The sequence below is a fragment of the Erpetoichthys calabaricus genome, chromosome 13 (genome assembly GCF_900747795.2).
Source record: "Erpetoichthys calabaricus chromosome 13, fErpCal1.3, whole genome shotgun sequence".
In the NCBI taxonomy this organism is placed as follows: Eukaryota; Metazoa; Chordata; class Cladistia; order Polypteriformes; family Polypteridae; genus Erpetoichthys; species Erpetoichthys calabaricus.
Genome location: NC_041406.2, coordinates 62,550,441 through 62,567,974, shown reverse-complemented (window position 1 = coordinate 62,567,974; position 17,534 = coordinate 62,550,441). Strand labels below are relative to the sequence as shown.

General features: G+C 38.0%; 1 protein-coding gene across 5 annotated transcripts in view; it reads left to right on the top strand.

Annotated features, from left to right (window-relative positions):
* LOC114663371 (cytoplasmic dynein 1 intermediate chain 1) overlaps positions 1-17,534 on the top strand; it is a 468,822-nt gene that overhangs the window by 12,969 nt on the left and 438,319 nt on the right. For all 5 annotated transcript variants that reach the window (XM_051935825.1, XM_051935823.1, XM_028817057.2 and 2 more), the window contains one exon: positions 12,907-12,987. The gene's annotated coding sequence lies outside the window, so the exon portion shown is untranslated. The remainder of the gene's footprint in view (positions 1-12,906; positions 12,988-17,534) is intronic.

Below are 17,534 nucleotides of genomic sequence, written 5' to 3'. Positions count from 1 at the left end.
CATGTTCTCCCCGTGTCTGCGTGGGTTTCCTCCGGGTACTCCGGTTTCCTCCCACAGTCCAAAGACATGCAGGTTAGGTGCATTGATGATTCTAAATTGTCCCTAGTGTGTGCTTGGTGTGTGTGTGTGTGCATGCGTGTGTGTGTGTGTGCACCCTGCCCAGGGTTTGTTTCCTGCCTTGCACCCTGTGTTGGCTGGGATTGACTCCAGCAGACCCCCGTGACCCTGTAGTTAGGATATAGCGGGTTGGATAATGGATGGATGGATGGATTCTTCTGTGCTGATTGTTCACATGGATTTTTTTATATCCAGTAATGGTTTTCCTCATACTTCACCCATCTCTTGAATTCTTATTCGCCATTATTGTCCTGTAAGCATGTTCTCTCTCTCTGCTTGTCTCCTTCAACTTCCTCTGTATATTATGTATGGTGCCAGTATAGGGCCAGAGTGGGATTACTCTCATTGGCCCACCCTGTTTTGTAGCTTAGCAATATTTTTTTTCCCCAAATAAAAATGACCCTATACTGCATTCATGAATTTTAATATGCATATCCATCGAAAAAAGGATATTTATAACTTTCACGGCAAAATTGCCATATTACTTTATTAGTAAGAGTCCATTTAACTTTTAAAAAATATTTGGAAATCAAATGCAGTATATGGATAGAGATTTAATGGCAGATGTCTACCTAATGAGGTTTAGAAAGTAAGATTGACTTTAAAATTTACTAGTCACAACCACTAGGCTAGTGATGATGTGGGGAATGTTTTCTTGGCACAAATTTGGCCTGTTAATAGCAATCAATCTTTGCTTGAATGTTATGTTAACAGGAGGCTATCAACTACTAACATACTGAATTTACGAGTTTTATAATAGGTCCTGTTAGAAGGAAATGTGAGCAGGGTGTGAAAAGCATGAAACCCTTGAAGTTATATTATGAGAAGGAAACAAACAAAAATGCACAATGTTCCAGAGTCTGATGTTAGCACTGAAAATGTCAGTGATGCCCCAAAGAGAGAGTGAAAATTCCCGCCGCTAGCTCTGCTAAATTTAGAGGTGTGTTTGCTGCAAGAACTACTATTGAGTATGCTGGAAAATATCAAAAGATTGGCTAGGTCACAAGCCACCAACTCGATCGTTACTAGAGTTTCCAACTTCTATTTATAGCCAGTAAGGCATGCAGCTTTGTGTGGCTCATGGGTACAACAGGTAGAACGCATGTCTGGAATTGAGAACAGATGCAATTTTGGTTATATTCTCACCAAAAGGATAGATTAGTGATGGGTGATTTGATCCGTTTGAACTACCTGATTAAGTGAATTGATTTAATTGATTCATTTGATTCATCTAGAATTTAAAAAAAAAAAAAAAAAAAAAAAAGATCCTTTCAGGGTTTCCTTTTGAATGGATCATAAATAAATTAAAATTACATATTAAATATGTTGGCAATTCATATAATAAAATATTAATATCTTTGATAGCACAAATCATGACAGTATAGTGAAAATGCATATTTAATACAAGACCCTGAGTTCAAGCCTCATAAGTGAATGTGCAACTCATTCTCCATTAATGATTCAGTTCATGAATCAAATGAACAAGAATTGTGCGTCTCCTTCACAGATTAAATGAATGAGAATTGCAGTGACTTCTCCATTGATAATGATTCAGTTTGAACTCCAAATAATTAGTGATTATGCACACCGTGCATTAGTGTTCAATAGAAAGTGTGTTCTAAAGTAAAGTTGAAAGGAAATAATTGTCAAAAATTAGAATAATATTTTTGTAAGCTTCAGTTTTATGTAACCAATATGTTGAATGTACAAAGAGACAGAAACGTATTAGTTTAAATTATGCTCATATATTCTTTTTAACACAATTCCAATAACAAATTCTATAAAAAAAAAACAACTAAAACTTTTTCAATATAATATGAATTACTTTCTCGTATACGAAGTATAGGGAAAGTATTGTAACCGTCCAAAAATTCCATTTTGAGAATTTGATGAACCTTGACGTTTTAGACCTCCCCGAGTCCAAAAATACCATTTTTGGAATTATGTCTGTGTGTCTATCTGTACTGTATATGTGTGTGTGTGTGTGTGTAAACATGGTAACTTGAGTACGCTTTCACTTAGGTCAACCACATTTTGCATACAAGTATTGGGTACAAAATGTAGATATCTGTCAATGTTTGGGCTATTTCTGCTAACTGGAAGTGGTATTTTACCTGAACTCATACTTGATTTTTTTTTTTTTTAATTCATGCAGCTGTAGAGTCTGATTTATTCAACTTTACTTTTATAATAATTTGGTCAATATATTATTAATTTGATTTGATTTGTTGTTGGTGTTTTTTTTAATGTACATAATATAAAAATACAATCATTGTCTTCTGGTTTACTCCTCAAATATCCATCCCCATATCTGGGTATATGAGAAAGTCTAGGGGAGACCACTCCCGATTTTTACTGTATTGTGCTTGTATTATAAATTACAGAATGATCACTGACAGAGTTCTAGTTTGTTGATAAAGGGATCAAGAATTAACCATTTGCTAGGCAATACTTGCACATGTGCTTCAAACATCATAATGAAAGAAGCTGACGGCATCATGCATGTGCTTTAGGACTCCTAAAGGACTCCTTGAGCACTACTAAATTGATTCATTTGTGCTCATGATTTGATTCCCATAATTCACTGAAAAGAGTTGTTAAAAAAGAACGAATCCTTCACAAATTGCACATTACATTCGCATACAGATTCTGATTTTGGACATGCCTGCATAAGACATGTTCAAAATTATAAAGAACAGCAAAAATGTTAATCTGTCACTTTGCTGTTATATAATGTTACTGGTCAGATTTGGTCTTTTGTACTTTGTGATGGGCTGGTATTTTGTACGTCATCATCAAAAGGCAGGCAGTCAGTTTGTTTTCACCATCTGTAAATGAATTTAAATTAGAACAACAAAAATCATTCGAACTAGACATGCAAAAAAATAAACTGATGACTCCAATTACATTGGTATGACAGGACTTCAAGATGTCAGTCAGTCAGTCATTGTCCAACCCGCTATATCCCAACACAGGGTCACGGGGGTTCTGCTGGAGCCAATCCCAGCCAGCACAGGGTGCAAGGCAGGAACAAACCCTGGGCAGGGCGCCAGCCCACCGCAGGACTTCAAGATGTGTTTTTTTTTTAAATGAACATATTTAAAGATACACTTCTGACAAATTTAGGCCCAACCTTTTATAAAATCCTGATATTGCTGCTGCTAATGCTTCCCTTTCTCCATTGTTTATGATGTTGAGTAGAATGTTTACATCCATCCATCCATCCATTTTCCAACCCGCTGAATCCGAACACAGGGTCACGGGGGTCTGCTGGAGCCAATCCCAGCCAACACAGGGCACAAGGCAGGAACCAATCCCGGGCGGGGTGCCAACCCACCGCAGGACACACACAAACACACCCACACACCAAGCACACACTAGGGCCAATTTAGAATCGCCAATCCACCTAACCTGCATCACTAGTGATTTAGTGATGCAGGAAAACACTTTGTCTGTTACATAGTAAAGAAGACCATAGGAGCAATAGAACATTTCCAACTCTGTTGCCTCTGAAAAGTGTTGTAGAGGCGCTTTACCCACATTGCCCCAACCTCCTTACTGTTTTAAAATTTGCAATTTCACTTGCCACACAATGAGAAGACTCATTGTGACAGGCAGGAGTTTTCCTAGTAGGTCACCAGTTGCAAGAACTGTTGTGCTAAATAATATTATAATGAGGACTGAGCTTCAGTGAGACGCACACCAAATTTTTTTCAAACCCAAACTGGGAGCAGTCTTTATTTCAAAACAACTGATGCAGTTACTATACCGTCCTGTTGGCTGGGCCACAGGAAATGTCTGCCAAAATAACAAATTTGAATAATAGCGATGTCGTTTCCACCTTTCCATGCCTACTCCAAAGAAGAAGCTCTCACGCTGGCGCCCTCTTATCCTTTTCAGTTTGGAGACTCCATGCATCTTCCTTTATCTTACTAAAGGTTCAGAGGTTCTCCACTGTGCACTCGCCACGCAAGCCTCTCTTTTCATTGTCAATCCAGTCCATAACCTCACTTCTCCTCTCAGTAGCTGACTGGCCACTACAACTTTAAACAATGCTTTGAAATAGAGTCTAGAATCTTTAATGAACAGAAGTGCACTTTTTATATTTAAAAATAGATATACTCACTAATCATGGTGCCTGGAAGTGGCAATGTATTGCATGCTGATCTAATTAACACAATTTCACTGTAGTATGCATGTGTGACAATAATGACCCTATTAACCTTTAAAAAGCACAACTACTGTACATCATCACGCTCCTTCCAACTTAAACGTTTAGGAGACTCGCAGAGAAACATGATTAAGAAAAGTAAAGGGTGGTAAGAAAACACTACAGAACAAGAGATGGAAAAATCTACAGTTATGTGCATCAACATGTGCCATTCACCCCAACACCTGATCTGCCTATACAGTACATCAACTGGGGCTGCTAGTGAGAGGAAACAGGAACCACAATGTGCGATAGCAATAATCGGGATACAACAGTAGGAGCAGGTAGTTCATAGAAACTAAATTAAAATTAAGCTACTAGGAGCTTTCTAGCAAATTACTTTTTCCATTACAGTTTGGTTGAAAGTGAGCTGTAATCACTCAAATTCTTTTAAGGATGTATGAACTTGGTAAAAAAATGACAGGAAACCATTCAGTCCATGAAATTGTTTGGTTAGATAATAACTAAGCTGTCCTAATACCTCATCCAGTCATTTTTTCAGATATTGTGCAGGCTTTTTTACTTCATCTACATCTCTTGGTGGTTTGTTAAGATGCTTGGTGTGATGAATTACTTCAAAAGAATTCTTCAGGATCAACTTTATCAATGCCTTTGAAGGACTGGATTAGGTCCTCACACAGTCTTCTCTGTGCAGACTAAATAAGTTTGATTCCCTGAGCCTTATGTGGCTTTATGTTGCTATGTGATCAATTGCCAATGCTGTTGCCATCAAAAGTATATCTGTCAGGAGTAGAGACAAGAAACAGGGAAAGGTTTTAAGGTATATATTTTTTGGTTTTAACAGTAGCATTACTTTGTTTGCTTTGGCTTCTAGTTGCAGGAAAATGAAATGAGACATGCTGGCGTTAAGCCACCCTGGTGGGGGAAGGAAAGCTTGACTGTTGAAACAGTTTGTAACATTATAATGTAATCTGAACCTCTACAAGACATTAAAAAACATTCATTTATCAATATTACATTTTAAATGTTGGAGCAAGTTAACTAGCTAGTAGTTTATGCAATTAACAGAAAAGAAGCATTGCTTTCCCAAATGGTAGCCTCTCCAAATATGGCATGGCAAGACAGTGGATGCATTAATTTAACTAACAATATAATGCAAAACTGGCGCTTATATGATAATGTGGTTATTATGCAGAATCTTTTCAGAACACTGTTTTGGATAAAATGCACAGGGAAGTGAAGAAGCTGTGCTTGATATCTATTGACAGGATTTTCATGCAAACAAATCTGTGATTGGTGTGTATTTCTTATGTTTTAATTACTTAAAAGTAAACTAATTTGAGAAAACCTAACAAACAGTCTGTTATCCGTCCTCAATAAAAAGTGATCTTATTGTTCAACAGATATTAGTGGAAATCCTATGATTTCAGAAAGAATTCAACTGATGAAACTGAGATTACTTCCCAAACAACAAATAAATGAAACTATGATGAACATGTAAAATTTCATTTTTTTATACATTTACCCTGTACAGCTACCCCCACTGTTATGAGATTGTTTTTCTTTTCAATCCATCCATCCATTTTCCAACCCACTGAATCTGAACACAGGGTCACGGGGGTCTGCTGGAGCCAATCCCAGCCAACTCAGGGTACAAGGCAGGAACCAATCCCAGACAGGGTGCCAACCCACCGCAGGACACACACAAACACACCCACACATCAAGCACACACTAAGGCCAATTTAGAATCGCCAGTCCACCTAACCTGCATGTCTTTGGACTGTGGGAGGAAACCGGAGCGCCCGGAGGAAACCCACGCAGACACGGGGAGAACATGCAAACTCCACGCATGGTTCTTTTCAATGATGCAGTCTTATTTATGAGAATTATATACAGTATTGCCATCATGCCTGCTGTGGTAGATGTACTTTTGTTTTTGCTTTTTAGACTGCTTTGTTGTAATGCGTATAGTAAAAATGGGGTCTCTGAGTGAATTTGTTATAGTGCATACATGATGATCTATTCTGGTATTTGTGTTTCTTACACTTTTTATCTCTGGGGACTGTTTGTGTGCATCTGGTGCTCCACAATACACAGATTGATCAGAATCTGTTTATCAGGGAGCTTAAAATATTAAGCCTATGACCAGTAGGCCGTCAGAATTCTATGCATTTATGTTTTTCCACTTTATTCTAAAGATTAGTGTGTTAAGTTAATGGATGACATAAAATGTACCATGTATTAGTTACTGTGTCCTATGATGGACAAGTAAGCCCACGATTCTCTAAAGAATCGTAAATCCAAGAATGTCAATCAGTTTCTGTTCCGTCCGATATTTGGATGGATGAAATATCATGGAGGGTGGGTGCGTCCGGGGAAATGTCATTGAATTAAATAAGCATATCTGTACTAAAGCAGTTTCGTTTTGTGGAGACGTGATTCTGTTGCCTTTGCTGACACCGACTGCTGGCAGAGTGGAGCACAGCACGTTTAGTTTACAGGTTGTGGTGTTTGTGTGCCAGCCACTGAGTCTGGGAAGCCGCTGGGTTTGAGTCTGTGACCGTTATTTGATCTATATTACTGGCACAGTGGATTAGAGCAAGTGTAGTGTACAGGTTGTGTTGTTTGTGTACCACCTACTGACTCTGGGAAGCCGCTGCGTTTGACTCTGGGGCGTGCGCCACGGCACAGTACGCATGCGCCTCGGTGGGAAGCCGCTGCGTTTGACTCTGGGGCGCCACGGCCTGTGAGTTGTTTGCTTCTGGTGTTTGTGAACCGCGTTGTAGGAGCCTCCGTTTATTGTTTTTATCCACTGACTCTGGGAAGCCGCTGCGCTTGACTCTGGGGCGGGCGCCACGGCGCAGTACGCATGCGTATCCACTGACTCTGGGAAGCCGTAGGTTTGACTCTGGGGCGGGCGCCACAGCGCAGTACGCATGCGCCTCGGTGCGTCCGCCGTGCATAATCCTATGATGGATTACTGCTCTGTCTATGGTTGGTTCAGAAAAGGATGGATGGGTTGCCAGGTTAGTCCTTACCCCTGTCTCAAATTAATGTTTTCTGGTTTTAAAATAAATATAAAGAATTGTAAGGTAAGTCAGCTGCTAAATGTAGAATAATATTTAACCTGAAATGCAATAATCGGTAATTTGAAATGTATTGTCAAAATCCCTCGCATTAAATGTGGATTAACATTACAAAATGATCTCCAGGAGTCGCAACTGCATCTTGCATTTATTAATTACTGAAGGACCTTTGCAAAAAATAACAAACAAATAAAGAACTAAAGTATTGTTCTTTCTTCTAATTTATATCCCTTATATAACGATCAGCCACAACTTTAAAAACATCTGCCTAATGTTGTGTAGGTCCCCCTTGTGCCACCGAAACAGCTCAAACCTGTCAAGGCATGGACTCCACAAGACCTCTGAAGGTGCCCAGCCTTGTTTTTCCAGTACATCCCACAGATGCTTGATCTTATTGAGATCTGGGGAATTTAGAGGCCAAGTGAACACTTTGAACTCTTTTTGTCATTTCTTGAACCATTCCTAAACAACTTTTGCAGTGTGGTAGTGTGTATTATGCTGCTGAAAGAGGCTACTGCCATCAGGGAATACCGTTGCCATGAAGGGATATATGTGGTCTACAGCAATCCTTAGTTAGGTGGTAAATTTCAAAGTAATATTCACATGAATGCCAGGACACAAGGTTTCCCAGCATATTGCCCAGAGCATCACACTTGCCTTCTTCCCATAGTGCATTGTGCTGCCATGCTTTCCCTAGGTAAACAGCACACATTACCCAGCCATCCGCATGATCTAAAAGAAAACATGATTCACTAGACCGGGCCACCTTCTTCCAATGCTCCATGGTTCAGATCTGACACTCACATGCCCATTTTAGGTGCTTTCAGCGGTAGACAAGGGTCAGCATGGGCATCCTGACTGGTCTTTGGCTATACAGACCCTTTATAAGCAAGCTGTGATGTACTTGTGTGTTCTGGACCCTTTCTCTGATGGCCAGCATTACGTTTTTCAGCAGTTAGTGCAACATTAGCTCTTCTGTGGGATTGGACTAGACAGGCTAGCCTTTGTTGCCCATGCAGAGCTTTGGATGTCCATAACCCTGTCACTGGTTCACCTGCTGTCTTTCCCTGGACCATTTTTAATAGGTACTAATCACTGCATACCAGTAACACCCCACAAAATTTTCCATTTTAAAAAGACGCCATCCCAGTCGTCTAGCCATCACAAATTGACCCTTGTCAAAGTTGCTCAGATCCTTATGCTTGTCCATTTTTCCTGCTTCCATCACCTTCAAGTACTGATTGTTCACTTGCTGTCTAATACTGAATATCCTATTATAACAAGATAATCAATGTTATTCCCTTTACCTGTCAGTGATTTTAATGTTGTGGCCGATCAGTGCACATAAAATCTTTTTCATTAATATTCCTAATTACTGGTGTTTCTTGGGGACTCACTTTTCTTTTCATTTATGGAAAGCTGTACTGTAATGAGCCATGTGATGGTCTCACCTTACAACCCTGAATGGGATTGAACAGGTTCAGAATGCCATGAATGTTTGTTGTATTTATCATATCAGTTCTGTGTTGGATGTGCCATGTTACCCATAGGGCACTACTACTCATCTATCACACAAGGCCATTTTTTGTAATAAGTGCTATCATGAACTCATTGTGACTGACAGCACTGAATGCTGATTTCTCTCATCATAGCTTAACATGTAAAAGGGCACAAAACTGATCCACAGATATGTGATGCAGAATATCTCTCTATTATAAAAAAAAATCCTGGAAAGCAAAAGCAAGGCTACGATACGTGATCTTCTCGGAAGACATTTAAAAGATCCGCGAGAATAAAGAGACTTGTCACTGTGCGTCTCGCGGGGACCATAAACATGAGACATTGTGCCAAGAGATTGACCCAGGACCGTCTCGCAATGACGTAGAACATGAGATTCTTGCAAGACATGCCCTACTTACAATCTATAAAATAAGACAATGGGGCAGCAAAACATTCAGTCTTGTGAAGGATTTGAGCACACACAGATCCAGGGTCTCAGCGCATATAAAGCGTATAAGGACAATACGTTATAAATGAAACGTCAACGAATAAGCGAAGAAGAAAGCAGTGCGGAGAAAAGAGACTCAAAAGCGTTGGAAAGAAAAAAGAAAAAATAATCTAGGTGCAAATTCAGAAAATAAGGTAAGTAATTATCAGCCTGTAACAAGTGGAGTTGAAACAAAGCACATCCAATCGGGCTCAGAATTAAAAGACAGAGTAAAAGACAAAGTAGAAGTTCATAAAGACGTACACAAACGTTGGCGCTATACACATGCAGAGCAGATTATGAAAGCAGTGGAATTCGAAAGGCTCAAAAAAAAAAAAAAACGTATGCGCAATATAAATGTGGAGAAAGTTAAAGAATATGAAAGTAGGAAAATTAGATAGTATAAAAAAGGAAAGTAAAGATTGCAGTAGCGCAAACAAATGGAAATTAATACTTGAAAAAGGGAAAATAGTCAACACGGACCAGGTGTCATTGGGAAAAAAAAGCAGGACAAAGCGAGGTCAGAAATAAAAGACAGAGTAGAAAACAAAGTAAAACGTCATAAAGAGGTTACAAAACAAAAGGGCCAAACACATGCAGAACAGGTTAGAGATAATTCAGGATAGGTTTCTCTGTATGGAATTTCAGCACAGACAAAGCGATCTACATATTATAGTTAATAATTTGTTTTGCAAAGTAACCAATAAATGCATGTGAGGTTAAACACGTTTTTGAAATTCTCTGACTTAAACTTCAAAGCCTTATAATATTTACATACTTCTTACATATCACCTGTGTCCATATATTCGATCTCTATTCGCCTTTTAGTTATTTCTCCGAGTAATAATTTCTTTCTTTGCGCTAATGCGATGTTTACTTTTTTTTTGACACTGTCGTTTTTTTCATGTGTTTCGCACATACGTTTTTTTTGAGTCTTTTGAATTCCAGTTTTCATTATCTCTAACCTGACAAAGTCATTAAACACGTGTCTCACTGACCTCATTTAAAAGATTCAGCATATTTGGACTTGAAAGATTCCAAATATTGTTTTTGCATAAGTTCTGAAATAAAAGTGAAATTAATGAAATAGCAACAATTCAAAGAAAAAAAAATCTTAAAAGTGTGTCTGGAAAATCAAACGCAGGGGTTGGCGAGCTAAGCGAGCAGGGGGCAAAGCCCCCTAGTGTGACATTAAAATACAGCATGTAATTATATTATATTATATTATATTATATTATATTATATTATATTATTCCTTTATATATAATATGCTACTGTGGCTGTTCGTTTGTCTGTCCAGGATTTTAAATCACCTGTAGCTTGCAAACCGTTTGACATATTGACCTGAAATTTGGTACACATATACAACGTGACATCTACTATCCGCTTTTGGGGTGGTGATTGACCGCCAAGGTTATTCCTCTTTTTATTTTTATTTTATTTTATTGTAGAATCAACTCTCAGCAGAGGCCAGCAGGGCTTCCATGTGGCGCATGCGTACGGACCCCGTTCTTATTCCTACCACCTTCGCCGTCACTTCCCCTACCTCCTCATATCTTAAATCATTTTTAAGGCAGATTGAACACTTAGGTGCCAGCCTAAATGGAAAAACTAAAGAAAACATACTAAGTAATTGCAACACAAACACTGACTTAATCAGTTTTAACATGAAAAGATGTCGATGAAAGAAGAGAAGAAGCAGGCCGCTAGGGTTGATAAAAGAAGAGCTGCTCAGGAAGCAGCAAGCGCATCAACCTCTGAGCAAAGGAATGCTAAATGTACAGAGAAAGAGGATGAAAACAATGAATGCTCAAGTCAAGTGTATGCAGTTACTGGTTATATTATATTATAACTCATGGAGACTTTTTTTATTCTATTACAACTTTAAGCAAGAGTTTGGCTTCATCATATAGGATATCAATAGAATAGCTCCTTAGAAAGTAGCCAGCTATCTTTTTAGGTAATGTTGGCTATGCTAATAAATGAATGACATCTGTTAAACTCACATCAGCATGTTTTTTACAGTTGTTTAACCTACCATAGGCAATAGAAAAGTCATTTTTTGGGCACAGTGCAGCAAGGAACACTGTCATTAATTTTGACCCCTATCAGGCACTTTAGTGTAATCTGAAGTGAAGCACATTTTATATTTTCTTTTTTGGAAAACCCTTTAGGACACTAAACTGAACTGATGGTCAATGAAAGAGAGAGGGGTCAACTGTAAAGGCAATCCACAGAGAGAACTGATAGGTCTACTTCGCACAAAGAGAGACCAATCAGGATGCTCTCTCTCTCTCTCTCTGTCAGTCTCGCACTATGCCGTCTCTCTCTCTCTCTCTCTTGTTCACTCAATTACTCTCAAAAACATTGATTTCTGTCATACTGTATACGATTTGTGAGTGTCAGTGAGTTGCTATTACAATGGGGGAGACTCCCTGTACTTCCGGGAGCGATGGGACGTCTGCTTGTACAAGGCCAGGATACACAATGCTAGAGTGAAGATTTCTAGTTAGGCATCCTCTTATTTTCATTACCCCATCCATCATGCAGCTAAGGCAGTGTTAATGCTGCATATTAAAAGACACTGCCAGGAGGGTTCAGGAGAAAAATGATTTAAAGCCAGACGAAATTGTTCAATTTTGACATTGAATTTTATAATAAATGTAAATTATTAGTGTCAGGTATCTGGACACACTCACAGAAGCAACAGTTTCCTACATCACAGCCTCATAGCACTGGAGTTCCTGAAGGAAAAGACAGGCTGTCTGTTCTTACAATAAAGCATGACCACCTGCACAAACCTAGAATGGAATATAGATCAGGATGAGCTGAATGATACTTAGACATGACAAGAAGGTTAACTGAAGCTATTTTAATCAGAAATCTATTCACCAAAACGTATTGTGAAAAAACAGACATAGAATCAAAACATATGGGCATGAGAACAACAACAAGACCTTGCTCATCGTCTGTGTCCTCCCAGGTCTCCAGACATTACCCCCTGTGATTTTTATCAATGGGTGTACATTAAAGAAAGAGTGTTTGTTCCACCTGTGCCCGCTAATCTTCAAGATTTGCGACATTGAATTGAGGAAACTGTGAATTCAATAACTAGGGACCAGTTTACTCGTGTGTGGCAAGAAATGGTCTACCGTTTTTATATTTGTCGCACTTCACATGGTGCTCATGTTGAGTGCATACAACCTCAAGGACCATAGAACCAAACTTTGAACTTTCCTCTATCCAGTGATATACGGAATGTGTTTCTGTCTTATACGGTTTGTTTGAAATAAATTTTTGAAATCTGCTTTAATTTTGAATAGCCCTGTATTTCATTCAGATTTTCAGAATGTTTCTAAGGTTTGTTTTCAATTTCAATTTAACACACATATTTATGATATTTAGTGTCAAAACTCCCACTTTAAGTACACAAATATTTCATATCATGATGCAGTAAAATAATGTCTATGTGATTACTCTTGTAGTCAAAGATGTGTTTCCTGATGTTCATTTATTTTACTGTGTGCTTGGTTTTCATTTCTAGTGAGAGTGTCCGAACCAGAGACGAGACCATTTCTTAACAGGCTATAGACAGACTCAGAGCACCTGCCACACTGCACTTAAGGTATAGTAGTTTTATTATACTCCCATAGGATATTATTTCTTAATATTATATACTGCATATAATATTAATAAAAGATCATCATTTTACATTATTTATTTGTAGCAGAGAACAATTCATTTTCTTTTCATTTGCATGTTTGGAGCCTGCAGAATATAGACTACCTAATACAACGTGATGTTGGAGCAATAATTACTGAAAAATGTAGCATACTATTCATTTGCTTTTACTAAGAAACATTTTATGTTTCACAATGTATTAAGCTAGCAGCACCAGTGATGGTAACATTTCAGCCAAAATCCTATCATAAAAATCACACAAAATGAAGATCTATCAGCATATTATTTTTGTCATACAGCACAACCATGAAATGACAGTATTAAAAGATACTTCAACATCAAATACTCCTTACCAAAAACAGAAATGCAAAGGAATATTCATAAATTTCCAATTGTTGTTCAATAGTCAAAATGCTATGAAGTGTATAAGTACTCAATGTGATTTGTCTTAATGATGACATCTACTTCAAAATAACAACTTGAACCAATGGTTCAGTTAAAAGGAATTTAGCATTGAAACCCCAAGGCTTGAAATGAAAAGCTCAGGCTGCACATACATGCATGAGGAAAGATATGCCAAGGAATCTTCCAAGGTCCTATCCTAGTAACCTGGGGAACATGCCAGCGTGTCCAAGCAGAAGTTAATTTTCACATACTCCAAAAACAGATAGAGACAATAAATTGCATATTGAGCATACATGGAAAATTGGGAAGGTTTGATTATAATAACTAAATGAAGTCTGCTGTAAATGACCTTAATAAAAGAATAAGTTGTTGTGTGTCTGTCTGGTTGCTATGTCTCTGTTTTTCTAGAAGACAACACATCACAAACATTTTTAGTAATAAAATACATTGTATTTTTCATTCCAATAAACAGTACTTTTACAAATCATAGTCATTTGTATTGCAGGTGCACAGTAAATGTTAATGCTGAGGTCTCTGTTGTTTATTTAGATTTCAACCCATCTTAGACAGCCACTTTTAAAATCGCTTATGTAACCCCCATGTTAAAGTCTGGACTTGATGGTGATGATCTTAACAATTTTCGGCCTATTTCCCACTTACCTTTTCTGTCAAAAGTTCTTGAGCGTGTTGTAGCCTCCTAGCACACCAATTACTTAACCTCTAATAATTTGATGAAACCTTTTAAGTCTGGTTTCAGGGGCAGCACAGCTGTGTAACTGCTCTTCTACGGGTAACCAATGATTTGCTTATGGCAGCAGACTCTGGACAAACCAGCATATTAATTCTATTAGACCTCAGTGCAGCATTTGACACTGTCAGACATGACATTCTACTGTCCAGAATGGAGAACATGCTGGGTATCTCTGGCACTGCCCTCCAGTGGTTCAAGTCCTATCTGACTGATAGGCAAGAGTTTTAGTCTTGGCAACAGCAGATCCAGCTTAGCGCCAGTCATACAAGGAGTTCCTCAGGGCTCTGTCCTCTGCCCTCTTGTGTATTTATATGTTTCCCCTTGGCCATATTATTCATAGCTATGGACTGGGTTATCATTTTTATGCAGATGACACTCAACTCTATTACAATGTCAAAAGTGCAAATTCATCAGAGTTTTCTCAGCTCACAACTTTCCTCAATGAAATTAATACCTGGATGGAGCAGAACTCTTTAAAATTAAACTGCAACAAAACTGAACTCTTGCAAATTGGCACTAAAGCGCTACTTAAGAAAATGAGCTCCTTTTCAGTCACGCTTGATCTCATCAGACCTTCTTCTGATGCAAGGAATCTTGGAGTCATTTTTTATTCCTTCCTTTCTTATTCCACCCACATAAACCACATCAAGAAACGTTCTTACTTTCTCCTCCGTAACACATCCCATGTACGTTCATTCCTCTCCTTTTCTAATGCTGAGAAACTTGTCCATGCTTTTATCACATCCTGCATCGATTATTGTAACTCGCTACTGGCAGGTGCCCCTTCTAATCTTATATCACAGCTCCAGTTGATTGAAAACTTTGCTGCAAGAGTCCTTACACGAACCAGCAACAATGAGCACATCACACCCATCCTGCTTCGCCTTCACTGGCTCCCTGTGTCTTACAGGATTGAATATAAAATTCTATTAATAACCTACAAAGCTTTAAACGCCCTTGCACCGGACTACATCAGTGACCTTCTAAATCACTATGCTCCTGTTCACCTACTAAGGTCCTCTGATTCTGGTAATCTTGTTGTGCCTCTAGGCGACAGGGCCTTCAGCTCCATAACACCCAGACTCGAATGACATCCCAAAATTAATTAGATCAGCTGACTCCATTCATTCTTTTAAAAAACAACTTAAAACTCATCTATTTAGGAAGGCTTTTAACTTAACATTTGGCCGTTTCTTTCTGTTTACCTCTCTGTCCAGTTGCTCAGGATAATTTGTGTGTCTGTTATATCATAAATTAGGTTATTTGTTAGGTTTTTCTTTTAGTATTGAATTTAGTATTTTACTCTGGTTTATTGTCCTTTATTCTATTTAATGCTTTATCTGTTTCATTGTTCTATTCAGGAAAACATTTGTATCCAGCCTTTTTTTTCCTAAGACTCTGTAAAGCGCCTTGAGCATGGGAAAGGCGCTATATAAATACAATGTATTATTATTAGATAGCACAGCTAGTTGATTATGGCGAATAAACAACCTATTTAATCTTTGCTCAACACCACCATCTTCTGGGAGATATGAGGAAGTGCTCCACTTGCCCAGAGAGCACACATCCATCCATCCATCCATTATCCAACCTGCTATATCCTAACTACAGGGTCACGGGGGGCACACATACCACTGGCAAAGATTAAAACCATACATTTCTAAACCAGATTCTAACTATAAATCCAAATTAGATGCCAGAAATCATTGCCATAATTATTAAGCCAAATCTAAATTGTCTTGAACCTGAAACTACATCCTTGATCAAAATCAAACCAATCTTTAGCCCACACTGAAAAAATAACTTGTTGGATGTAGTTAATAAAATTGTGACACATACTGTATTTCCATTTCATTGAATAAAATAGTTCTAATAAAAATAAATTTGTAGATCTAATGTTCCCATCTCATGTTATTACAGCAAGATTTTATTGAAAGAGTAAATAGTTGGATGCACTTAATAAAATAATGATACCTATTTCCGTTTAATTGAATTAAGTTGCTCTAATCTGAACCAAATGAATAGACCTAAAGTAGAAATTGCTTTGTCCTGTTTAACACAACATTGCATTTATGCTAAAATTAATTGAAAATACTTGCATTAATGATGTTAAAATAAAATGAAACAATAGATTGTCTATAGTTTCCACTGATCCCTTTTCAGTAGTCTGTAGAGTTAATGTACTCTCTGTAACTTTTAGTTGAGCTTTCTGAAGTGTAAGTAAGCTATATGCCAGCGTGATTAACAAGATCAATAAACCAGCTTATCACAATTGAAAGTCTGTTTAAGCTTTTCAGCTTTGATGACTTCTTTCAGTTTAATTTTAAAAAAGGGAAAAGAAGTCCCCATAATAGTATGAATGATAAGGACTGGAAAATCACCCATTACTAACACAAATCGCAGCCTAAAGCAGGCATATCACCAGTTATCTCAAAGATTTCCCGTCGTGGTGAGTATTACTTGCATCACTACCAACTAACACTTCCAAATCTTTGACTTCTCATTGGGGATATTGAAGGTATAAAATAGGAGTTTGTTGTTATAAATCCTTAAAAAAAAAAAAAAAAAAATTCAATGATGAAAAGTAAAGCTAGAGAGCACAAACTGCTATCAAAGTATAATTGCAACTGCACAATTTATGAAACTAGCTAACAGTCAATATGTGAAAGCGCTTTCTTCTTGTGTTGCATTGACATCCATTTTAAACTGCTGATGGAACAAGTTTTCTTTTTTTCTTTTTTTTAGTGTAAATAATAGTACAGAAAAGTAAAGAACAACTTAAAAACACAATTTTTCAGGGCAAAGTAATATATGCTCCAATTGCAAAAAACAAACAAAAAAAAAAAATATCCTTCAAAAATGCCAAACTTTCATGGGTATCCATTGCTTGTTTGTTACTTCTTCTTTTTTCAGCTGCTCCCATTAGGGGTTCCCACAGCGGATCATCTTCTTCCATATCTTTCTGTCCTCTGCATCTTGTTCTGTTACACCCATCACCTGCATGTCTATAAACCTTCTCTTAGGCCTTCCTCTTTTTCTCTTACCTGGCAGCTCCATATTTAACATCATTCTCCCAATATACCCAGCATCTCTCCTCTGCACATGACCAAACCAACGCAATCTCGCGTCTCTGACTTTGTCTCTCAACCGTCCAACTTGAGCTGACCCTCTAATGTACTAATTTCTAATCCTGACCATCCTCGTCACACCCAATTCAAATCTTAACATCTTTAACTCTGCTACCTCCAGCTCTGTCTACTGCTTTTTGGTCAGTGCCACTGTCTCTAACCCATATAACATAGCTGGCCTCAATACCGTCCTGTAGACCTTCCCTT